The 15454-nt window shown below is 40.2% G+C and overlaps 1 protein-coding gene across 13 annotated transcripts in view; it reads left to right on the forward strand.

Annotated features, from left to right (window-relative positions):
• Nucleotides 1-15454, forward strand: part of LOC109408687 (kinesin-like protein KIF13A) — a 193114-nt gene that overhangs the window by 138601 nt on the left and 39059 nt on the right. The gene's annotated exons all lie outside the window — the stretch shown is intronic.

The following is a 15454-nucleotide window of genomic DNA, read 5'->3' on the forward strand; positions in this document are numbered from 1 at the left end:
TCAGCACATTGAGTAAAATCCCGCAGTGCCTAACAACACATACATGGAGTAGTGGTTAGGCGCCGGCTTTCAACGAGGAGAACCCGAGTTCAATTCTCAGTAAGTAAAAAACAATAAAAATTATTTCAAGATATTAGTCAATTTGGATTACACATGTACTAATGTCTCATAATAATAAATTACTTTTGAGGACTAATTTTTTTTTTTTTCGAAGCTAATTTTTAAGCTGAATAGCGTTCCTTTCAGCGACACAAGTGTACTTTTTGTGAACTCAAGTTCGGTTAATTACTTAAAAAGTGAGCTGAATAGAATGCTATTCATCTTCCTTCGAATAGCTGATTAAGCCCAAACATGCTATTTTATCCGAACTTTTGGTTGCTTGGGAGTGGCTCTTGTTTCAAAGTATTTACCACGGAATTGACTGCAAGTCATGAGATCTGGACTCCATGTGACAACAGGTAACCATAGAAGAAGATACCACCATCTTCAACATCATAAATAGCGTCAATTGCCATCGTTAGCTCGTTACTGCTACCAACCTGTCTCATATTACAGAGCCATTGTTGCTGCTGTTCAAAGAAATGATGCATCACGCGGGCAAGCGAGTCATCTACCATCCGCCCACTACTCTCTCATACCTAATCTGTAGCCCGTAGGTTGTTGCGCTCTCACTGAGCTTCCAGCAACTGGAAACTGAAGCTACTTTGCGCCATTTCTACCACACCACCAGGCCAAGAGTGTTGAATGATGAACGCGCGGGGTGCAGAAATTAACATGCACATTCGACTTTTCACCGTGTTTGCCCTTGTGTGTTGGCGGCGACGACGATGGTAGACGAGATCAGCTGAACGGAAACGAGTGACTGTAATGGCCTATATTCTAGTTGTCTAACGTACCTCCAAATCTTCAGCTAACAATGAGCTTAGCTTTAGTAACAGAAAATCAATTTAAATACTGTTCCTTTTAGTTCCAACCATTTGTTTGCATCCTACGACAAATACGTATTTCGACCTCAACTGTAAAGTCGTCTTAGCTAAAGGTCTCCAGTTAGCCTAGTGGTTGAGGCTATGGATCCTCAACCCGGAGATGGCGGGTTCGATTCCCATTCCGGTCGGGAAAATTGTACTTGCTTCACAATATACAAATTCATACAATGACAGGCAAACAAAGCCCTTCAATCAATAACTGTGGAAGTGTTCAAAGAACACGAAATTGAAGAGAGCCAGACCAAGTTCCGGCGGAAACGTAGAACCATAAAGAAGAAAAAGAAGTTGTAAGAAGGCGATCTCTTGTGAACAGCAGCTCTGCAGGGTTCCACAATAACTACAAAATGAAAAAACTTAGAGTAAGTTGGTAAAACCCCAGACAAACAGACGTAGCTCTTAAAGAAAATTCAACAAAAACTTCTGCCCGGTGCCTTTTGCATGGCACATTGCCACCTGTTGGTAGAACCGCGCGAGACACTGTCGACCATGATGGATTTCGAATTGACGTTTGTCTAACACGCACACTACTACACAAATCGCCTGTAATTTTCGTTTGCATCATTCAACAACGTGTACACTGGCAAACGTCAAAGCGATCAAACACTAGCGCTGCTGATGGAAGGATCGCGAAATTAAAATGAAATTTGAATTGATCGTTAAAAGCATGCGCCGAACCGTTTTGAAGAGTGTTACGTCTGTTTGTCTCTGGTAAAACTGTTAGAGTTTACCACTCTCTCTGGCGTGCTGCAGTCGGTAGTGAACATGGAGAGTGACGTCTTGGGTTTTGTTTTTGTCAATGTCCAAGATTGCTTTTTGCAAATTATCTCTTCGCCTATTTCTGTTTGTAGATATTATTTATACCACAGACAAACAGACGTTATTCTTAGAGGAAATTCATCAAAAGTTTATGCTCGGTGTCTTTCTTATGAGAACACTGCCACCTGTTGGTAGAACCGCGCGAGACACTGTCGGCCATGATGAATTTCGATTTGACGTTTGTCTAACGCGCACACTACGTGTACACTGGCAAACGTCAAAGCGATCGAACACTAGCGCCTCTGGTGGAAGGATCACGGAAATCAAATGAAATTTGAATTGATCGTTAAATGCATGTGACAAGCCGTTTTGAAGAGTGTTACTCTGTTTGTGTGCTTATACCAATCTTTCGAGTATTTACGCAGCAAGCACTGTAAAGTTCGTCACTTCAAGTGTCGGCTCTGATTCTCGCTATTCACGATTTTTTCAATGAAATTTCCCGCCTTTTAACGTGCTGGCCACAGTATTTTGTTTCACAATATGTTTCAGTATTTCTTCCCTTAAATTGTGCGGTTCGTCACTGATGGTGTCGGCACAGAATTTTGTCTCAATATATTGTCCCGCTTATCTTTTATTAGAGTCCGGTGGTGATCGTACGCCCGCAAGGCATGCAGCCACAGAGACACTCGCAAGGCAAAACAAAAGAAAATATGTTCTCGCCAAAAAAAAGCACGTGAGTTTCGCAAAGTGACAGATGTTTTTGAATGTATTTGTGATGAATGGCAAGAGTGGCTCAATGGAATGAGTATGCCCCATATAATGGAACAAAATACTTTCAGAATCTTGTGACGCTGTTATGATTATATCAGAAGCCAGAGGCAGATAATCGCCGTATTCTGATTTTTCTTGAGAAGCATAATATCGAGTCCGGTATCAAAAGCAAGTAACACTGCATATTGGTTCACTAGTCCTCTAAATTGCGAAGTGACGCAAGGTTTCATAAGACATTCTCTAAATTCCTACTCAGAATTTTCAAGGACTCACCATCCTTCCAAACTACGAGGTGGCACAACTTTGTGTATATGTGTTTCATGTATGCTCTGCTCACGGTTACATATATCGAATCGCTTACCAAAGCGAATCCTGATTTATGTAACTATTGATCCACCCCAACCAACAAAAACTCCTTCCCATGACAACTGTAGAGGGCGCAATAGTACATACAACCTTTAGTAGCAACGGTTGTCAAACTAACATTCCTTCCCTTCCGCTGTTGACCGTAAGGACGTGGTCGGTGCCGTTATTGGCGCAATAAAGTTTGAGCTTTTGAAACGTGTACATTCAGGAAGGTGCGCTCATCCCAAACCCCATCTATTGGTTCTATGTGCAATTCCACTAGCTCTGGTCAATCACGGCGTACCAACTATGAAGTGTATGATCACCAATGATGATGATGCTCATGCTTATTTAGAGAGTTTCCAAGGATGCTTCACGGGTTTTTGGATGGGTTTTAGTTGATATATCTTTGATATGTCTCCTGGAATGTCCTTGAAACCACCTGGAACTCTTCTGAAACATGTTGGAACATTCTGGGACGTGCCTGAAACCCTCTGACGTCTCTGGAACACTCCTAGAACGCCCCCGGCACTCCTGAAACCCCCTGGAATACCTTTGAAACTCCCTGGAGCGCTCCTAAAATACCATGTAACGCCCATGAAACTACTTGCAACACCCCTGAAACTACCTCAGGAACACCCTAACATATCCCTGAAGCCCCATGGAAGATCCCTAAAACGCAATGGAATTTCTCTGAAACCCCCGGAACACTCCTGAAACTTCTGGGAACGCTCCTGAAACCCTGTTAAAAGCTTTGAATTCTCCTGAAGCTCTCTGAAACGTCCCTGAAACCTCATGGATCGCCCCTAAATTCCCTTGAAACGCCCCTGAAACCCCTTGAGAGCACTTGTAACGCCGCGAAACCCCTTGGAATGTTCTTCCTGGAACACGTTTAAATACTCTGGAATGTCCTTACTAACCCATAGAACGCCCCTGAAATCCCTGAAACCTCTTTAAAACACTTGGATACCCTGAATCCCACTGAAATATCCTGAAACGTCCTTTAAACCCCATGGAGCGCCCCTAAAACGCTCCTGAAACCTGTTGAAAACCCGTGGAACGCTCATGGAACAACCTGGAACCTCCCTAAAAATCCATGTATGGCCCATGAAACACCCTGGAACGCCCCTCTCCTTGAAACTTCCGCAAGAACACCCTAAATACCTAAAACATCACTGAAACCCCATGGAAAGTCCATAAAAACAAATGGAATTTCTTTGAAGCCCCTCGGAACACTCCTGGAACGCCCCTGGAACCCCCTAGAACACTCCTAAAACTTACGAGAACGCCCCTGAAACCCTTTTAAAACCATTGAAACCCCCTGAAACCTAAAATACACTGGAACGTCCCTGAAACTTCATAGAGCGCCCTAAAACCTCTCGGTAGCACTTGTAATGCCCTTTAAACCCCTTGAAACCCCTTGGAATGCTCCTGGAACACTCTGGCATGACCTTAAAAACGCATGGAAGACCCATAAAACCCCTTTAAAATCCTTGGAACGCCCTTGAAATCCCATGAAACATCCCTGAGACCTCTAGAAACGCCCCTGTGAGCTCAAGAAGCATCCCAGAACACTCGGAAATTCCTTGGAAATCCCTACGATTTTTCCACGCCGCCGCCGCCAGTTAAATTGTCCCGGCGCGCCGCTGTTCATATTTTCCCATGCCGCCGAACAAAATTTCCCACGCCGATGAGAAAACGACAAAGATTTTTTTTCTCCAACACTTTGTGAATCACAAATTTAAACCTGATGGCAAGAAAAGTGGTAATTTTTTAATAGTTTATATTATTTTTTCTTGTGCATATTAGGCGTATTTTTTTCTGAAATTCTTGATGTAAATGTTTTGTAACATTTTTAAGTGATTTACTTTAGTGATTATTCTATTTTAAGTAATAAGCGAGTCTCTTTTGTAAACCATAACAAATTATCAACGAAATTCTTGGCTGTGTTCTAATTTGGTTTACAAACACATCCTTGTACATATTATTTGTATATCTCTTGGAAGATTTTCATGACAATTTACGAATGACATTCTTGAAGGCATATATTTCATATAATCTTCAGAAATTCCCATGCTTAAGAAACTCCTCCATGGATTATTTAAGAAATTTCTCCGGGGATTCTTTCAGAAAACCATCCATGGATTCCTGGCATTCTAACAGCGTTTTAGCTTTAGAAAATAAAAAGTCCAGAATTATTTCTGAAAATTTTCCAAAGATTCATAAAAAAAAATTCGAATGTTCATTCTGAAATATTTTTAGAGATGTTTTAAGTTCCTTCATAATTTTTTCAAAGAATTTCTATGGAGAACCCCCTGAAATGGCTCGATTGATTTATTAGAAATTCCATAAATAAGGTCTCGCGAAAATGTCCGTTTTCAACCCCCCTCTCTTCAATAGCACACTTTTTGTATAGAACTCTTCTGAAATTATTTGGAACCCCTCCCTCCTCAAAGTGTGGCGTAACTTACGGACGTTTGCTCTTCAAAAATAACTTCAGGAATTATATTTACACAGTTATCCCAGGGTTCTTTCAGGAATTCCTCTTTCGGATACTCCGAAATTTTTTTTTGGGTTTCTTCTATAAATTTCTTCATGGAGTGTATCAAGGATATTCTTTCAGTGATTTCTGAAAAAAAAATCATATATTTCATGAGTTCCTTCGGGTATTCCTCCACGTATTTCACAAGTAATTCCTCCTGAAATTCTTCCAAGGATACCAATAAGATTTTTTCTTCGGATACTTTTAGAAATTTAGAAATATTTTCAAGTGTAGAATTAGTAGTAGTTCAGATACACAGACATAAAAATTAAAAAAAAGAAATATTTTCAGTAACAATTCCCAGAAAGTTTTACATATATTCCTTTGGAAATTTCTAGGAACCTTTACAGAAGTTACAGTATTTCTCCAGGCAGTCCATCAGGGATTTCTTAAAACATATGATTGTTAATGAATTCCTCCGGGAGTTCTTTCGGAACATCCTCCATAAATTATGGTACAAGATTTGTCTTGGGATTTTTCTAAATATTTATTAATAAATCCTTGTAGGAATTTCACTAAGGGTTTGCCGCTGCATCGAATTACTATAAACGCCGCCGCCGGTGAAAACTTCTTCGGCGCACACGTCTAATTGAAACCCCCTGTAATACCCATGGAACGCCCTGAAATCCCCTGGAACAGCACTGAAACCTCCTGGAACGCCTCTGGAAATCCTTCAAAAAACCCCACGAACGCTCCTGAAACCTCTTGAAATCTCCTGAAACACCCCTGGAAGGCCCTTAAACCTCTTGGAATCCGCTGGCACATCCTGTAACATCCCTGAAACGCCATGGAACGACCCCAACCCCCTGAAATCTTCTGGAAAACCCATGTTACTCTCAGGAATCCCCTAGAACACCTTGGAATGCCCCTGAAGCTTCATGGAACACCTCTAAAACCTCGTGAGACCCCTTGAACACTTCTGGAACGCCTCTAGAACCCCCTGAAACCTCTGAAACATCCATGAAACTCCTGGAAAGACTCTTAAACCCCCTAGTTCCATGGAATTTCATTTCGATTGGCCACCGAGATATCTTTCGAAGAGTACTTGGGAGTAGTACAACTTCGGTTTTTGAGAGATTTCTGACGGAATGTTTTATAATAAATTTCTTCGCCGTCTATCAACCGATTTGGGTTCTCTTAGCACCAAATGACTGGAACATCTTAGTAGAACGCTCTTGAATTTCATTTTGTTTGGACATTTAGTAATCCAAACATCTTTCAAAGAGTACTTGTCAATTTGAGAACGAACATTGGCGAAACCCATACGTGATCTCCCCCCTCCCTAAGTTGGTGCCTAAATAAAGAAGTAGTCTTCGAAGTATAGTATTTCTTCAGAGATAATTTTCTCTCAGATTCAAATTACAATCCCTATTGTGTTTCCGATAAAAATTAATTCCAAAGTACGTTGGCCTCTGGCATTTCTCCATCTTTCCTAGCGATTGAAAATCTTCCTTCCGAACGATATAATTCCATTAGGCACCACTTCGGCTGCAAAACTTTTCCGCTTCACGACAGCAGCAGCAGCATGGGTTTGTTGCAGGCTCCAACGCAAGGCAACTGACCTACATCCCCAGCGGTGCCAAATCGTGAATCTCGATAGAGTAATATATTGTTCGCTTCCGGGCTGCACTGCTGCTGGCTGACTAGAAGTTCCGAATGAATGGCGAGAGAAGACTTCCGACAAGGACCAAATAGACAGTCACCACCAGCCGGCTGCAGCTTTGCGCGACATTCTCCCACTCTGCCGCTTCTACAACAGAAGCGTCCATGAGTGAGATACTGTTTTGTTACTCCACTAAAACTTAGTGTTTTTTTTTTGTTCTTGCACGGATCCGACTAGCGTGTCCATAAATATGGTACTCAGGAAAAACCTCGTTCCGGGTATTACGAGACAAGGATCCAGTGTGGTGTGGCGCAAAAATAAACCACACGTAAGAAAAAAAAAGTCGAAGAATCAAATGACTCTCCGGAGATTTTCACTCCATTTATTGTCCTGGGTTTACCGCATGGTCGTTCGGGTCGTCCTGACTGATGTTGTTGGCCAACATCAGAGCCATGCATGCATCTATATTCTACATATATCTAGGTTCCTCCTGGTGAGTTGTATCGCTCATTGCGGTTGGCCGTTCACATATGGCTGCGTGTCACGCTTTCGTTTTTCTTCGCCGCACACGAACGAAAGAACAAAAAAATCTAAGCTGATTCACAAGCGACGTAGAATGGATAGTAATTATGCCGCAGATTAATGTGATTGGGATCGAGAGCTTTATGGGGTGGGGGCCTTGGGTCGAGATTTTTCGGCTTACGTTTATTACGGTTTGTGGTTTTTCAAGTGGTACGTCGTATCGTCTAGAGTGACCAAATGAAGTTATGAGAAGGGCTGTCATTTGTGAAGCATTATTGAACATAACACTACGAGCTTACATTATATTAGGCTCGTGATGTTTTAACTCCTGTGATTGGGAAAATTTACTTTTGGACTAGCGGTACATGTTTGGCCCGATTCTAAACCCTCAGCATACTTCTGGCAACGAATTTGACATCCGGCATGTTCTGACTAATTTCAAGTATTTTTGACGAAATCTTTACTGGATACGTTGTATGACGTGTAATGGTAAATTCTCGATCCCAAAAATCTTTGCATTGTGCAAAATTTCTTAAAAAATCCATCTCTCAAATTGTTAATTAGCAACATTCTGTATCTTTTTTCCAGTATGTTTCAGACATACCAGCAAATCTGGTAAATGCCACTAAGGGCAATATATATCATTGTATGGATTCTTCTTTGAATGGATCACTAAAATAACTAAAACGGCCGGTTGGAAATGGGCAGATAGCGCCACCATAACCTTGTGTGTTTGACATAACTCCACTGCTGTCACAATGTTAATGCCCGCTGGTGACACTGCCTCTGATTACATGCGGCGAACACTAGAAAAGTTGGCTTCATTGATCCATTGATGCTGAATTTTTTACTTATAATTAGATATTCCTGGATTCTTAAATATATATATCGTGGACATTTTACAGGGGTTTTCCTTACAATTCTTTTACGATTTCTTAATGGACTCATCCTCGAATTCCTCCCAGGATTTTTCCAAGATTCTTCCAGGAACTTCTTCTGCGTTTCCATGAAGAAATCCGCACCGACTTTTTCTGGGCTTCATCATGGAATTCCTTCTGGAATTCCTTTTAAATTTTCTCCTCGATTTCACGCGATTGGTCCTTAAATTCATCCCAGGAAATTTCCCGTAGTTCTTCCGAGGTAATACATTTAAGGATTGATTTTGTTCAGGAAAGCATGACCAAACCGAGTGACGCAACCGAACCAACACGAAGATGGATAGATGTGAGAAAGGGGGTTCAGTAGTAAAGCCACACAACAAGATCATCGATTAATGAAACGTGGGTGAAGAAAATTGTAAGACGAATTTTAAGATAGTAACTAATTAGAAAATAGTTATTTATGTACTAGATGCAAAAAGTTGATTTTTTCAGCACGAGTCGTACATTTATCCAACGAGGCTTGCCGAGTTGTATAAATACGAAGAGTGCTGAAAAAATCGAGTTTTGCAACGAGTTCCATTCAAAATTTTATGCAATGATTTTTTTTATAATGCAACTCATTTCAGTTGTATAATGAACCAGTTCGGAAAAAATGGCCATTATGATACTGAAATGAGCTATATAAAATTGAAATTATGATACTGAATTGCATAAAATATATTTTAGATCTGATGATGGCTGAAAGTCCGTAGGCCGAAACGTTATAAATCGTGTTTTAGTGTGTTGAAATCACCGAACAAAATCAACAATCCGTAAATATGCAACTCAACGGTGACCAAAACCCTTAAGAATCTCCCGAGGAAAGTTTATCATTGGCCAGTAACGGAGTAGTAACTACGAAGCGATCATCTATGCTCATGCTTATACTGAATTCCTTAGTTTTTTTAGGGTTTCCTCCTTTAATTTTTCTTGGAACTTATTTCGGGATTCCTCCAGGGATTTTACTAGAAATCCACTAGAAAGTTTCCCCAAAATTACCCTCGGTAATTCTCCCAATACTTTTCAGAGTTGTTTCTCGATTATTTTCCAGCAATCCTCCGGAGACTTTTACAAGAACTACGCCAGGTATTCCTTAGGAATTTACAACAGCGATTTTTCTCGGATATTTCTTCTAGAATTTCTCAAAAGAGACTACAGGAGAAATTCCGGAAGGACTTAGAAGAAAAATCGTGGAAGGAATGTTACAAGTTTTTTTTGTGTTACGTGTTCTATTTCAACCTAATTACATTTCCCCAAGTGAAATTCGCATTTGTAGTGCTCTGGAGTAATAGAGCATCTTCTTCTTCTTCTTTATGGCTCGACGTTTGCATTGGAACTTGGCCTGCCTCTCTTCAACTTAGTGTTCTTAGAGCACTTCCACAGCTATTAATTGAAGGGCTTTCTTCATCTGCCACTGCATGAGTGAGGCAAGTACAATGATACACTATGCCCAGGGAGTCGTCCCTACCGGAACGGGAATCGAACCCGCCGTCTCCGGATTGGCGATCCGTAGCCTTCACCACTAACTGGAGTAATAGAGCGTCATGAGTCTCAATTTTATGGCCTACTTTCAGGTCAAAAAAATCTAAATATTCGGGAGTAAATTGAAGCTGACTACTATTTATTTTACGGTGTTTTTATTATTGTAATCTCTAGTGCCATTGATTTTATTCTGCAGGTATTTTAGTTTCAATGCAGCATTTTTAGCACGAAAATACGTACAGTAGTTTATGGTGATCTTATTAGAAATTTGTATCAGGGCTTTAAGAAGGTTTCAGTGATGTTTCAGATAAGTTTCAAGGCGTTTCAAGTCATTTCAATGGGTTTTTGGAGGTTGCGAGGGATTTAACCCTCGACCGATCGCGCTGTCGCTTTTTTTTTACTCAGCAATAGTGTGGTGCTGACGGTGGTGCCCAACCGCGCGAGTTACGGAAGGTTAAGAGGTTTTATGAACGTTCCCCAAGACGTTTTAGGATGTTCAAAGGGGTTGTAGCAAGGGGACATTCAAGAGAGTTTCAGCTGGGTTAAGGGAGAGTTGGAAGTGGTTTCCGAAGGTTTCAAGATGCTTTCAAGAGATTTTAAGATGTTCCAGGATTTTTTTTTTGTTTTTATTTTTGTTCGTGAATCTTAACTTATGCTAATTCTTCACACATGTTCCAGGATGTTTTAGGGAGTTTATGAAGCATTCCAGGAAATTCAAGGGGGTTTCAAAAGCGTTTCAGGGGGTCTCTAAGAGGTTTTCGAGAGTTGAAGGGGGCTTTCAAGATAGTTCCAAAAGTCGTTACAGGGGGTTTAGAAGTGGTTTTCAGAAGTTTCAAGAAGGTTACAGTGATGTTTCAGAGAAGTTTCAAAGTCTTTCAAGTAGTTTCAAGACGTTTCATATGGCCCAGCACTGTTCCAGGGGCTTTGGAGGGGGGAGTCTTTTGAGTCAGTTTTAAGGGAAAGAAATTTCGAGAGTTTTAAGGCGCTTCAATACGCTTTAGGGGGTTCATCGATTCAAGGGAATTGCAAGGGGTTTTCCGAAATTTCAGAGGGGTTTCAGGCTTTCAAGGCGTTTCAAAGAGGCTTTCAAGGCGTATCAAGATGTTTCAGGAGTGTTTGATGGGTTTAGAGGGCTGTCAAATGTTTCTACGGGTTTTCAAGTGGTTTGGAAGAGCTTTATAGCGATTTCAGGAAGTTTTCAAGAAGATTTCAATGATGTTTTAGAATTAAAGGAGTGGTTTCCGGTGGTTTATGATGGGCACGGATAACAGACGTTCATGCCGACATACAAAATGTGTGTAAACACTTTCAACCGCCATTCCAATAATGAAACCTAACTGGCAACCATTTGGAGATGGCGCAACGATTGCATACATAGCGCTTGAGCGCAAAGGATAATGGGAAATAATACCTATCAGATAGCAATTGATGTATAGATTACGGCAGTGAGCAACGTATTTGTTTTTTTTTTCTGTTTTTACACAGGTATTGAGATAAATTTTGTTCTTGGATAAACATTTGTTATTTATGCGATGGGTTTGATGAAGTTTTAGGAGTTTCCTTTCAGTTTCAAAGGAATTTAAGTGACTTCTGAGATAGGTTCCAAAGCGGCTCAATACGCTTTAGGAGGTTTTTTGAGTCTTAAGATGGATTTCGAGGGAGTATCAGAAAGGGTTTCAAGACGTTTCAAAAGATTTTAGATGGCTTTCAAGGGAGTTTCAATGAGTTTTCAGGGAGTTTAGGAGTGGTTTCCGGATTTTTCAGGAAGCTTTCAAGAAGTTCCAAGGAATGTTACAAAGGTTTTTCATGTATTTTCATATTATTAAGGGTTAGGTAGGTTTCTTAGGAGTTTCCGTTGATTTTTGATTTTTTTTTTCAGAGGGTTTCAGGAGGAGTTTCAAGCCATTTGAAACAGTTTAAGGCTGTTCAGGGGTTTTGGGACAAAATTGGAGCCTGTGTGTGTTTGAACCTTATCCGTAAGTGCTGAAACACTAGATACGCTTGTAGATCCGATTAACTCACGGGAGTCACTAGTTTTGTATGGAAAGCCGATAAGAAGGTTACAGTTTTTATTTATTTATTTATTTGTCTAATCAACAGGCTATGTTTAAGTCCCAATGATGTTACTTAATTCTAAGATTTCAAGTACAAAATTTACAGTCACATATAAAACTTACATACTAACAATGGATAGTCAATTAATACAATACAAATTATAATCAAAAATACACCTACAAAAACAAAAAGCAGCATACGGAATAAACACTAAGTAGACCTTGAAAAAAAACAGACTGAATCTCCGACGAAGAATTTGACGAGACACGTTAAAATCAAACTGTGAAGAAACTATGTTGAAATTACGCTGGAGCCCATTGACACTCCCGAACATGCTGTAGTTCGCCCGGTTTAAAGGCCGCAGCATGTAGTTGTTGCGAAGAGCACGAGGTTGGACATTGATGTCTATTTGACCTAGGAGAGCGGGACATTCGATGCGTCCCTGCAGAATATCTGATACCAGTAAAGCCCTGGCAGTATCTCTACGGGTCGACAGTGGTTCCAAGTGGATTAGCTGACAGCGGCTTTCATAACTTGGTAAACGATATGGATTGTTCCAAGGCAAACGTTGAAGAGCGTACCGCAAAAACCGTCGTTGAACGGACTCGATCCTTCCGACCCCATTATTGTAGAACGGGTTCCAAACAACCGAGCAGTATTCTAGTATGGATCGAGATAGGGCACAGTACAATGATTTAAGGCAATAGACGTCCGTGAACTCTTTAGCAGTTCTGAATATGAATCCCAGTACACTCGAAGCTTTCCCGACGACATAGCTGATATGCTGTTTAAAGGAGAGCTGTTCGTCCAAGACTACACCAAGGTCTTTGATATGACTAACACGTTCAATTTGGGTACCTGACAAATTATAATTGAACAGTATAGGCCGGTTTTTGTTCGAGAACGAGATCGCCAAGCACTTAGATGGGTTGACTTCCATTCGATTTAAGGTACACCATTCAGCAAATGCATCCACCTGTCGTTGAAGGAAATAGCAGTCTTTAATTGAGCGAACACGAAGGTACAGTTTAAGATCATCCGCAAAGGATAATAGCGGTCCTTCGATCACCAAGTTTACATCATTGAAATAGATCAAAAAGATCAGAGGTTCTAAGTGGCTACCTTGTGGGATACCAGATGTTGCGGCAAATGAAGAGGACTGACAATCACCTATAACGACGGACAGGCGCCGACCGGTGAGGTAAGATTGAAACCATTGCAGCAGGGAGTTACAATGACAACCACTGAACAATTAGCGTGATGCATTTTCATCCAGTACTCCAAATACCTTGTCCTTAAGAATGATGCGGTTTTCGTGTCATCAGTGGTACAAGGTTTTTTTTTGTTTTTTTTTTTTGAAAATCTTTTTGTAATTTTGTAATTGAATCGGTGCAATATCGAAGCACTCATGTGCACATTGTACACGCATCTATATTAATCTAGAGTAAATTATTATAAGATTTTCAAAATCTATTTAACATTTGAATAGTGTTCAACAATTGGTGAATTGCCCTAAAAATACTGGTGGCACTGTAGATATTTCAGAAACATTCCGAGAAGGTTTCGCAGAGAGAGAGATAACGTCAGGAACTCCGGAAGAAAAACTTCTAGAAGAAGAGCGGGCGGAAACTGAAAAAATCCACAGAAAAAACTAGTATAAATTCATGAAAGTACTCCCAACAGAAGCCCTAGAAGAAATTCTGGAATCACGAGACAAATGTTAGAAGGAAATCTCGTAAAATTCCGCCGAAAACTCCAGGAGACAATATTGAAGAAATGCTTACAGAAACACTGGTAGAAGTTGCGGAAAACTTCTCAACTCAGCGAAATTTCGGTTGAAATTTTTCAAGGAACTCCGGAAAAAAAAACTAGAAGAAACACCAGGAAGAGCTTTAGAAGAAATCTCAGGGTTCAAAGAGTAGAAATTAGTAAAAATTCCTGAAAGAACTTTTAAATGAATTCCGATATCCACTGAAAAACAACACCGATTGAAACTTTGCAAAACTAAACTATACTAGGAATCCCCCGTCGGAAAGTTCTTCTTCTTCTTTATGGCTCTACGTTCCCACTGGAACTTAGCCTGCCTCTCTTCAACTTAGTGTTTTTTTAGCACTCCCACAGTTATTAATTGAAGGGCTTTATTTGCCTGCCATTGCATGAATTTGTATATTGTGAGGCAAGGACAATGATACACTATGCCCAGAAAGTCGAGAAAATTTCTCCGACCAGAACGGGAATCGAACCCGCCGTCTCCGGATTGGTGATCCATAGCCTTAACCACTAGGCTAACTGGAGACTCCTCACGTCAGAAAGTATACGACTGTATAAACCCTATTCATACAAACATCCCAGGAGAACCTTTAGGAAAAATCACTGGGAAAATTCTTCGAGAAATCCTTAGAAATCTTTCACGAGAGAAACTTCTAGAAAACTTCGGAAGAGAAATCGCGAAAGGAACACTTAAAGAAGCCTCGGGAGAAATTCTGAGAGAGATTCCGGAAAAAAACTACAGAATGATGAGAAACTCCAGCAGGACACCACAATCGATCAAATTAATGGTCGTATCATGTCTCCAACACAGGAAACCAAAACCACGAGCAACTCACACAGAAACCTTGGGAGAACCTCTCGACTAGGCCACTTGTAATATTCCTTAGTGTCAGTTATCCAGAGTGAATAACTGACATTGAGGAAGATCACAAGTGCTAGTCGAAATACGCGCATCTATCAAAGAATAAGCAATATAGGGCGGATGAAAAGATATCAACTGATTACACTCATTCCAAGAGGGTATTCTGCTTAAAGGGTTTTGTTAATGGCTATTTTATATAAAGCATTCCTTATTTCTCAGTAGGGTGGGGCGGGGCAAGATGGGTCGCATAAGGATGGATCACCATAACTTTGTAAATAGAAATCGTATTGGTTTGTATTCGTCCACTACTCTTTAATGCACTAGTTAGCTATGCTAAAAGTCGATAAAAAGTTCATTAAATACAAAATATGATGTTAAACGAGCAATTTTAAAAAGTGATCGATTTTGCACCGTGAAAAAAGTGCGGGGCAAGATGGGTCACCTTTTAAGTAATTCACATTTTCTCAACGAAAAACGTCAAAATATAAGATTTGTTCCGCATTCATATATGCTCCATTTCCATACTGAATAAACAAGAGCTACTAGTAAACATTTTATAGATTTATTTGGAATATAAAAAACTTTACGATTTGAGTGGTCCTAAGGTGTTTTGAAAATCGATGTTTTCACTAAAAAAATATCATAATTTTATGTTATAATTTTGAGTGTTCATTCCGCTTGATTGAAGTCATTTATGAGATAGTCTTGTAATAAAAAATAAATAACTTTTGAATGCTCCAAAAATACGTTCAAAATTGAAGGTGACCCATCTTGCCCCGTGGCCGTTTATATGGAGATTATATGGAATGTATCGCATAAAAAAAATGGCTAAAAACCATT

The sequence above is a fragment of the Aedes albopictus genome, chromosome 2, assembly GCF_035046485.1.
Source record: "Aedes albopictus strain Foshan chromosome 2, AalbF5, whole genome shotgun sequence".
Taxonomy (NCBI): Eukaryota; Metazoa; Arthropoda; class Insecta; order Diptera; family Culicidae; genus Aedes; species Aedes albopictus.